Source organism: Glycine soja, chromosome 18, assembly GCF_004193775.1.
Source record: "Glycine soja cultivar W05 chromosome 18, ASM419377v2, whole genome shotgun sequence".
In the NCBI taxonomy this organism is placed as follows: domain Eukaryota; kingdom Viridiplantae; phylum Streptophyta; class Magnoliopsida; order Fabales; family Fabaceae; genus Glycine; species Glycine soja.
Genome location: NC_041019.1, coordinates 24,205,212 through 24,216,743, shown reverse-complemented (window position 1 = coordinate 24,216,743; position 11,532 = coordinate 24,205,212).

Below are 11,532 nucleotides of genomic sequence, written 5' to 3'. Positions count from 1 at the left end.
ATATATATATATATATATATATATATATATATACACACACACACACACACACTAAATAATACTTATATATAATCATTCAAAATGCATCGCTTACAAAATTCCGGGTAGAAATTCCCAGGATGTCACACTAGAGCTTAGCTACATACACCCATCTAAAAACTAAGCTCACCTCCTTGACAAAATACATGAAAATACAAAAAAAAAGTCCTTACTACAAAGACTACTCAAAATGCCCTGAAATACAAGGCTAAAACCCTATACTACTAGAATGGCCAAAATACAAGGCCCAAAAGAAGGAAAAACCTATTCTAATATTTACAAAGAAGAGTGGATCCAACCTTGACCCCTGGGCTCAAAAATCTACCTTAAGGTTCATGAGAACCCTAAGGCCTTCTTTAGTAGCTCTAGCCCAAGCCTCTTGGAGTCTTCTATCCAATACCCTTGGGGGGTAGGATTGCATCATCCCCTCCACCTCGGAAAGGATTTGACCTCAAATCCCGAGGTTCTTCATACTCTGGGTTCCTTCCCTCGACACCTGTAAAAAGAATAAAAACATATGTATTAGTGGTGTTGGGTATGTTAGAGTAGGGTAAGGTCTGAAAACTCCTTTCATGGACATCTTCCCGTGAGGGAACATGGTTCCTTACCAACTCAATGAGTGGTGCTACAAGTATAGAAAAATATGGGACAAACCTTTTGTATAAGTTTGTTAAGTCATGGCAGCCCCAGATTTCCCTTATATTTGGTAGAGTGGGCCAATCAGGAATGACCTTTATTCTCTTCTTGGTGTTTAAGTTGCACCATCCTTTATTTCCCAACACACACATCAAATATTCACTTAATGTTTGTGAAATTACAAAACTATCCCTAATATAAAAACTATAGTCTAGGTGCCCTAAAATACAAGGGCTGAAAAATCCTACATTTCTAGGGTACCCTACCTACATTATGGAGCCCTAAATACAAGACCCAAAAATAATGAAACCTTAATCTAATATGTACAAAGATAAGTTGGCTCATACTTAGCCCATGAGCCCGAAATCTACCCTAAGGCTCATGAGAATCCTAGGGTCTTTTCTCTTACATCTCTGGCCCAATCTTTTTGGAGTCTTCTATCCAATGCCCTTGGAGGGTAGGATTGCATCACAATCACTTACACGTTAGTATTACATTATTGAAGGTGATGACATGACAATGAAGTGTTCATGACAAGGCGTGATGACATAACATTCAGTTTGTGACATCATCACTTAACAGAAGGTGACTAACAACAGATTGTAAAATGAAACTGATTTTTTTTCCCGATATTTGGTTGAAAAAAAATGAATGTTAGGTAATAATCTGAAAACGACCTATATTACAAATATGAAAAACTTAATTAAGCATTTCCTATATTATTGGTTGAATTACCATTTTGGTCCTGTGATAATTTTGTCCCAACAAAAATTATGATTTAATATGTAAAAAAGTGTGATAGTTAGTCTACAATTTAATGTCAAATTAGTTATAAAAAAAATACAACAATATCACATTTGTTACATCTTAATGATGAAATAGTCTCATGAAATTTACCAACAAGACCTAATTGTCATATTTTTTACACATTTAGGAACTATATTAAAATTTTTCGTTCTTATAAAGACTAAATTATTATTGATTTAGACATTAAGGGACCAAAATGATCATTTTCCCTTAATTAATTTAAAACATTCTTTTTTATCATAATAAGTGTCACATAAGAAAAAAAAGACTAAAATATATTTTTTATCCTCAAAATTAGAAATGTTTGAATTTCATCCTTACAAAATTTTTTTTGTCTTTTGTTCTCCTAAAATTGAAATATATCAAGTTTTGATCCGAAGGTAAATTTGAACCTACACAAGGATTCTTGGAGGTTAAAAATGGGCACATATTACTGAAAAAATCACAAATTCTTGGGGAAAATGCTATTTTATAAGGATGAAAAATATACTAAAAAATTTACAGGGACAAAATTTGAACATTTCTAATTTCTTGAAGACGAAAAACATATTTTAGTTAAAAAAAAGTCTGAAAATAAGTGTCATTTTCATTTTTCAAGATAATATTAATTATATTTTCTAGTTATACCGTTAATAATATGGAAAAGGCTTAGGTGGACCACCTTAATAAGTGATCTATGATGGATTATGACTTTCAACCATTAGATCAATATGATCCAAAGACGTACTTGATTAGATTCTCATTTTAATCGATTAAAGTGTTCTTCCCAAAACTTGGAAAGTTTTCAAGAACAATGTAATAAATTAGATTCATGATTTAATTTATTAAAGTGTTCTTGATCAACCCTGGGAACACTTTCAAGAATGATGTAATCGATTATGATAACCTGATAATTGATTAAAGTAGAGACTCATGAAAACCATATATGATCTCAACGGAACTGTGTAATTGATTATGGATAACTAGTAATCGATTGAACCAAAATGGAGATCTCTCTACAAGCTTCTCAAAAGACACGTGTAATTGATTACGGATAGTTGGTAATCAATTAAAACAAAGAGTTTATGCATTGAAGAAGTTTCTAACTTTAGAAACAATCTTCCTATCTCTACATGATGATGGGTGATGAACATATGAATAGATTGAGACTAAGGTGCAACAATAAATACAAATGTCACTCAATAAGTTGGGCATGTAAAATGACAAAACTCTTTAAACTTCAAAAGCTTAATCTTTATGTTACTCCCCTTATCTCTAACAAGTTACAGTTCCACCATGCATGGGGGTCAGGCATTGAAACATACACCTTTCTCCTATCTTGTTTCGTTAGTAGCCACTATCTAGGTATGATAGGTATTTCTTTCCTATTGTCAAAGACATTTGCAACAGGAATAATTTTGTGCTTAGGTACCCAAATTTATTTAGGTCCTCTCATGTTAGTACTAAACGCATTGGATGTGACTTTCTTAGGTAAGTCCTTGCATTTGGATGACATATGACAAACTTTTCCATAGAAATAACAGACAACATTATCCTTATCATGAATATACTTCTTTCCTTTGTACCCATGACTAGATTTGCGCATAGGACTTTTTTTGTACCTTAAAAGTTTGTCTAGGCATTCAAATCCTCCTACAAATTTGGCTAAAGGTTTCTCTTAAAGTATTAATCTCCTTATGAAGTTTCACAACATCTTGAGGTTGATCCTTTAAGGCATCATTCTTTAAAAGCTTTTCCTTTAATAATTTCAAAGACATTTTGTGATTTTCACACTCTATCCAATGATCATGTTTACTCTTTTCCAAGTCCTCATAATCATTGTGTGCTTGTGAACATTCTCTCCAAAGATCATACCTCTATTTATCAAGATGATCTTGAAGTTCATTGAGCTTTTTTAAATCCTTCTTCAAAGACTCAATTTTGTTTTCTAAATTGGGAAAGTCCCTCATTAAAGTATCCCATTATTTGGAAACTTTTTCAATTTCCAGATAAAGCTCTTTCCCCCTTGATTTCAAGGTTTCATAAGATTCACTACTTTGAGTAGTTTTTGTCAAAGAATTTATATCTTTATATTGATGAAGCTCTTTAAGTTTAGTATGATCTTTGGATAGTTTGTTCAATTCTTTTCTCAAGTTTTTATAAGCTTTTGAAAGAATAAATGAGTTTGCAAAAAGTTCAAGATAGGTTTGTTGTAATATCCCAATTTTCTTTGATTGGGAAGTTTTGTGTAGAAATTATTTGTGTTTGTTTGATATGCAATGTAGTAGTATTATTCTTAGTATAATCATACATATAAGACGTAGAAGCATCATTAGATAGTCAAGTGATCTTGATTTAAGTCCCGGGTCTAAGGATCAATGGTTGAGATATAGAGAACCCTTAGTCAAACCATCAATCAACAAAAGTCAACTATAGTTTAGAAAGTCAAAGTAAGGAGATCCTTCATTAATGGCAGTTTAGTAATTAAAGGCTTTTAGGCCATGTAGAGAGATATAGACAAATTAATGAAAGTTTAGAACATGCATGTGTCTAGATGTGAGAAACTATTAGTTTAAATAATTAAGGAAAATGAGAATTAATTTCTCATTTTCTTCAATTATTTTTAGTCAAGATTAATACGAGAGACTAATAAATGAACTTATCACTCTATAATTAATTTAGAAGTTAGAATTAATTAGGGACTAATTGAGAACTTAAGTCCTTAAGTGAGGTTCGTTTGAATAGAAAAAAGAAAGGAAAAAATCTATCGAGACCCACATGTTGGGCTCCCACTTAACCTAACCCTTCCTTCTATAAAAGAGAAGCACCCTCCCTTTTGTTGATGAAGCCGCTGGCCAAGAGGAGAGAGAAAGGGAATCCTTTGCTTTCTTCTTCTTCTTCTCTTCCTCCATTGTTGAGTGCTCAAGTTCTTGGAGGTCTAGGTGAGTTTTCTCAACCTCTTCTTTTGCCCATGTCCATTTTCTTCTCCTCTTGAAGCTAGAGTGCTTATCTTCTTCCCTTTCATTCTCCACCTTCATGTTAGGAGGAACTCAAGGATCTCTTGCTACCCACACCCAATCCGTTGCTTCCTTGAGTCAACAAAGAGTTAAGGGAGGAGTATTCAATTTCTTAGGACCCATGCTATGTTGCTAGGCACTAGAACTTCCTTTATATGATGATTTTGCATGTTTAACACAAATATTGTAACTCTGTAACAATGGTGCTATGTTTGCTGCAAATTGAATGTGTGAATTCTGGGTTAAAATTTGAGTTCCTTGACCCTAAAAACCTAGGAAAGCATATATGATATGTCTCATTTGGAGTTGTGCAGCCTTGGGAAATTAATTTTCAAGTTAAGGAAAAATATGTATTTTCCATGCTCTGTTTCCATAGCCTTTGAATTTGGAGTTGGAATCGGTTGATATGGACGTCAAAGTTGAACTTATTAGGTCCAAGAACCTAGGGAACCATGATTTTTAGTTTTGTGCTCTTTTGGTAAATCCTGCACTGCTTTGAACGAATTGTGCATATGGGCTTGTTTTCTGTGGATTTTGACCATGGAATTGAGTTCCTCATATTTGAAAGCATAGGTTTTGATATGAAATTTTCTTGAAATGAATTTCTACAACTCATGGAATTTAAGAAACAAGTTTGTGAACTTTAGAGGTCAAGTGCAGGGAATTTTTTAATCTAACCAAATGGAAGCAGAATTGGAGAATTTTGAGTCCAAATCTGAATTCCTTACATCCAAAAATCTTAAGAAGCATATATGGTTTGCCTCAATTGGATTTCTACATCAATGGGAATGTTGTTTTTAAAAGCAGGTGATTAGGCGCAATTCCAAATGAGAAAGTGCTTGTATGTGTAGAATTGCATGAAAATTATGATATAGTTTATGGATTTAACTGCTTGCTTTGATTAAGAATTATTATGTGGAATTGCTATGATTAAATGCGTAAGATGAAATGAGTGTGATCACTTGGCAAGGCATGTTGAATGATTTGAATTGTTATGATTAAGTGTTGTAAGACCAAGTGAGTGTGACCACTTGGCAAGGCATGTTGAATGATATGTATTATTATGATGTTGATCATGGATTGCTATGGTTTGGGATTGGATCTAGGAGTGTCTAACCCTTGACAAATTTTACTTGGATGTCTTGTGATGGATTAACTATTGGTTTGATAGTTATGGGTGTGCAAGTGGTCATGTCCACTTACGGGGCCATTTTAATGATGACCCTAGAGAGGGAAGATCATTAATTCCCTTCCTCTCTTATTATGTTATATGCACGATGGAGGATACTAGATGTTGGGGACTTCATAAGGATAGATATGCATTATGAGGAAAGGACAGAAAACAAGGTAGCGTAATTGGGTTAGAATTAGAGTGAATGTTATGTTGGAAATGGGGCATGACCCTTAACTCTGTAGGAATACATTGATGTAGCTCCATGTTGAGCTTGTAGGCCTTGGATCTTCTTCATCAATGGAGTCCTTTGCTTCTTGAAGTTCAATGGAAACAGAATGGAGAAGGAAGAAAGATGATTGGAGATGCCACCTCAAGGAGAAGATGAGTAAAGAACAAGCTCACCACCATAGGAAGCCATGGATAAGAGCTTGAAGATAGGAGAAGATGAGTGGAGGGAGAAGGAGAGAAGGAGCACAAAATTTTATGCCTCAAATGAGGTCTAAACTTTGAAGTGTAATTCTCAAATGATCAAAGTTGAAAAAATGCACACACATGGCCTCTATTTATAGCCTAAGTGTCACACAAAATTGGAGGGAAATTTGAATTTCAATTCAAATTTCACTTGAATTTGAAATTGAATTTGTGGAGCCAAAAGTTCACTAATTATGATTAGTGAATTTTAGCTATGGTTCAGCCCACTAATCCAAGATCAAGTCTAAGATTCTCCACTAAGTGTGCTTAGGTGTCATGAGACATGTAAGGCATGAAGAACATGCACAAAGTATGACTATATGATGTGGCAATGGGGTGTAAAAAGCAAATGCTCACCTCCCCCTTAAGATGGTCCAAAATTTAATTGGATTGGGCTTCTCACAATTCAATTAAATTTATCTCCCAACACACATCAAATAGTGCACTTAATGCATGAGAAATTACAAAACTACCCCTAATACAAGAATTAGTCTAGGTGCCCTAAAATACAAGGGCTGAAAATCCTACATTACTAGGGTACCCTCCCTACACTATGGAGTTCTAAATAAAAGGCCAAAAAATAATGAAACTTTAATCTAATATGTACAAAGTCTTATTATCCTCCTTTTACTTTTGTTTTTCTAGTTTTCTTCCTCATCCCTCTTATCTTTCATAGTTTGTTGATCTTTGGCCACCCATGAAGGTGTTTGAGGATGCAACACAAACTTTGTTCCAAGGTGGGTGAGGGTTATCTCATTAGTTAGACCATTATAGATGATTTTCCTATCATATTGCCATGGCCTACCTAAGAGAAGGTGTCCTGCCTCCATAGGAACTACATCACAAATCACTTCATCCTTATATGTTCCAATTAAGAAGGGCACTTTGACTTGTTGATTGACCATCATCTCCCCTTACTTATTGAGCCATTGAAGTTTGTAATGCTTTCGATGGGGAGTGATAGCAAGGCTCAACTTAGAGACTAATCTTGTGCTGTAACAATTGCAACATGAACCACTATCTACAATGAGAGAGCATGTGTTATAATTTTTTTTACACCTTGTGTGAAAAATATTCTCTCTTTGAGATTGGGTCAAGTCACAAGATTGGCATCCTAGAAGCCTTCTGACCATTAAAAGGTCCCCTTCTTCTTGGGGGTATATTTCTTCACCAGATTCTTCCCCTTTTGCTTCTTCAATTTCACTAGAGGAAGGTGAAGTAGTAACCTCATCTTGGCTACTATAAATGTCTTGGCCTCTCATAATCATGGTTTTTTGGTGGGGCATTGAGAAGCAATGTGTCCTCTACCAAGACATTTAAAGCACTTTATAGAACTAGTCTTCTCTTGCATACTAGCCTTGGGGGGTTGTTTTTCTATTGTCTTCGCCTTATCATCTTTGGGCTTAGAAGGTGCAGCCCTTAAGATGCCTTGACCTTGGTCTTTCTTTGGATAAGAGTGAGAGTCATAAGATTTTGAAGCAGGCTTCCTTTTAAGTTGTTGCTCTACCCTTATGCAAAGTTAGACTAGGTCATCTAGGTCCTTATATGGAAGGAGCTCAACCTTGTCCCTCACTTCCATATTAATCCCACTAAGGAACCTAGCAATACTTGTTTTTTCCTGCTCCCTAAGCCCAACTCTCAAAAGGAGTAGATCCATTTGTTTCCTATACTCTTCAACACTCATACTCCTTTGTCTAAGCCTTTGGAGCTTATCCATAAGATCCCTTTCATAGTAGGAGGGGATGTGCCCCTTCCTAAGGGCATTTTTCAAGTCATTCCAATACTCTACTGGAGGATTCCCATGAATCCTTCTTTCCCTAACAAGGGAAGTCCACCAATAGAGTGCATACCCTTGGAAGCTAAAGGTAGCCAAAGGAACCTTCCTTTCTCACTTGTATGATGGCAAGCAAAGAGTTGCTCAACCTTCATTTCCCAATCTAAATAAGCCTCTACATTGTCCTTCCCATGGAAGTATGAGAGATTAATGTTTGCCTCTTTAGGTTTTCTTTCATTTTCTCTCCTATGGGAGTGAGGTCTAGGATGTGACCTATGACTTTCTCTATAATAGTCACTAAGTTCTTCACTTGGGCTCTTGCAAAAGTCATGACTACTATAGGAGGCATGTTTTTCTTTTTCCATTTCTTTCATTATTTTTCTTCTTTCTTCCACTCTTATTTGTTCTCTCTCATCTTGATTTATTTCTACCCTCTCTTTTCCTTTTTCTTGTCTTTCTAGTTTTTCTTTCCATAACTTGAGGGAACTCAACTCATCTAAGATTCTAGATAGAGGATCCTTATGACTAGTATCCTCACTATTAACACTAGATGAATGATGACTCATGTTGGTTCCTAAGTTGTGGTTCTTTCTTGTTGGGGGTTTGTAAAAGGTAAAAGCTAGGGTTCAAAAGAATTCAACATAAGCATGATAAGCAAGAAGAAAGTATTATGTAATTACAAGATAAACTAGGCATGACTAGGAAAAAAAAATAAGCTATGAAAGTAAGCAAGAAATGTAAACTAGGAGAATCCTAAGAGTGTTTGGATGACCACATTTAAGGTTCCCAACAAAACACTCACTATCGTAAGGGAAAATTGCCTAAAATTATTACACACAAATGGAAGTTTGGTAACCTATTGGAGGCTCCCAACACACTTCCAATGAAAGGCCTTTTTGTTACAAAATTTGAAAGCAATGAAGTTAAGTAAATTGCCAATTACAAAATTACACAACTGTCCTCAATTTTGGTGGTTGTGCTCTCTTTGGTGACTCACTCAATTTGGAGTGCTTCTTAGTCCAATAGCTCCTAAGGTGGTTGGCCCCTTGCTTCTTGACTTGAATTCTTCAAGAGATGGTACCAATCCTTCTTTCCAATTCCCTATGTGGCAACTCACAAACAAGGAAACAAAGAGACAAGCAATAACCAAAGACAAAAAAAATGAAATGAAACCTAAACCAATAGAGTTTTAACAAGAAAAATTTTCAAGGATTATTCAACAATGAAAGCAATGAAAAGCACACAAAAGCAAGCTAGGACTCAAAGAGAAACCTAGAATGGCTTTAGAGTAGAGTAAAAAAAAGACTCAAGAAACCTCTAGTTTTGGCACTTGTTTCACACTAGTTTTCAATTGACATATCAAAAATAAGATTGGTATAAAGTAGACACCAATTATAGACCAAATTTTGAGCCAAAACAACAAGCACACTTCCCTTTCACTTTTTTTTTCTGGACACTGATTTTCCTGCCACCTTGTGTGTTTTTTATTATTTTTTTCCTTTTATCCAAATCAATTGATTCTTTTTTCTAGTTTTTGTAGATTTCTAGAAAATTAAGTAAACATTTCAACCCCTAATTCGCAGTGACCAATTCCCAGTAATTTTTACAAGTTCGTATGTTCAAGTTGACAACACCAGTGATTTCAAACTTTGAATTTTTTTAAGCATGGTATATTGTTTGCCTTAGGCTTACTTTCAACCTTCTTATGTATGTTGAACTCACCAGGCTTGTCTACCACACTTTTATGAGTTCAATATTCACTTAGGATCAAATTTCAGCCAGCAATTCAATCACCAAAACTGAAATTCACAATAGACACACAAGCATAAGGAAACCTAAAAGTTCAAGAAAAGGTTCGCAATCAAAGACTCTCTAAGAATTTTGCATGAACATGTTAAGGACTAATTAACATGCAGGATTTGACTCAAAATTCAAATGATAGGCTAAGAATTGCAAGAATACATGAACAAATGTATCTAGAATTCAATCAAAAAATTAAAATTCAACCAAAACTTAGAACATAATGTGATAATTATTATGACTAAACATGACACTAAGACAACATGGATTAAGTGATTTACACTTAGATTTTTGTGTTTTCTTTTCTAATCAATATTTTGTAAGAAAATTGAGATCTAAAGGTTTATCACAAGAAGATTATGACTGAAAAATGATAGAACCTAAAATCAACACAAAAACATGATTCAAGAGTAGATCTATAAAATTTGAACTATAGAAATGTAAGAACAAGTGTAGATCTAAGATTTAATCGGTTTATTTTTTTGGATCTACTCTAAAAAAAACCAAACCATAAGACAATGGAGGATATACATGGAGAATAAGATGAATTAAAAGGAATTAAAGTGAATTGATCAAACAAAAAGATAGAAGAAGCAACAGAACATCACCTAGACGAATATGCTTTGATACCACATGATGTAGCTCCATGTGGAGCTTGTAGGCCTTGGATCTTCTTCATCAATGGAGTCCTTTGCTTCTTGAAGATAAATGGAAGTGGAATGGAGAAGGAAGAAAGATGATTGGAGATGCCACATCAAGGAGAAGATGAGTCAAGAACAAGCTCACCACCATAGGAAGCCATGGATAAGAGCTAGAAGGTAGGAGAAGATTAGTGAGGGGAGAGGGAAAGAAGGAGCATGGAATTTTATACCTCAAATGAGGTCTGAACTTTGAAGTGTAATTCTAAAATGATAAAAGTTAAAAAAATGCACACACAAGACCTTTATTTATAGCCTAAGAAGTGTCACACAAAATTAGAGGGAAAATTTGAATTTCACTTGAATTTGAATTTGAATTTGTGGAGCGAAATTTGGAGCCAAAATTTGACTAATTATGATTAGTGAATTTTAGCTATGGTTCAGCCCACTAGTCCAAGATCAAGTCCAAGATTCTCCACTAAGTGAGCTTAGGTGTCATGAGGCATGTAAAGCATGAAGGACATGCACAAAGTGTGACTATATGATGTGACAATGGGGGTGTGGCAACCAAATGCTCACCTCCCCCTTAGGAAGGTCCAAAATTTAATTGGATTGAGCTTCTCCCAATTCAATTAAATTTCTCTCCCAACACACACACATCGAATAGTGCACTTAATGCATATGAAATTACAAAACTACCCCTAATACAAAAACTAGTTTAGGTACCCTAAAATACAAGGGTTGAAAAATCCTGCATTACTAGGGTACCCTCCCTACACTATGGAGCCTTAAATACAAGGCCCAAAAATAATGAAACCTTAATCTAATATGAACATAGATAAGTAGGCTCATACTGAGCCCATGGACCCAAAATCTACCCTAAGGCTGATGAGAACCCTAGGGCCTTCTCTTGCATCTTTGGCCGAATCTTCTTGGAGTCTTCTATCCAGTGCCCTTGGGGGTAGGATTGCATCAGATAGATCACAAGATTGGCCTACAAGGAGCCTTCTAACCATTAGGAGTTCACCTTGTTCATAGGGGTAGACTTCCTCACTAGACTCTTCACCCTTGCTTCATTTCACTTCCACTAGAGGAAGGGGAAGAAATAGTTTCCTCTTGACTACTATAAATGTCTTGACCCCTCATAATCATGGTTTTCTTTGTAGTGAATTGAGAGGAAAATTGACCTCTCCCAAG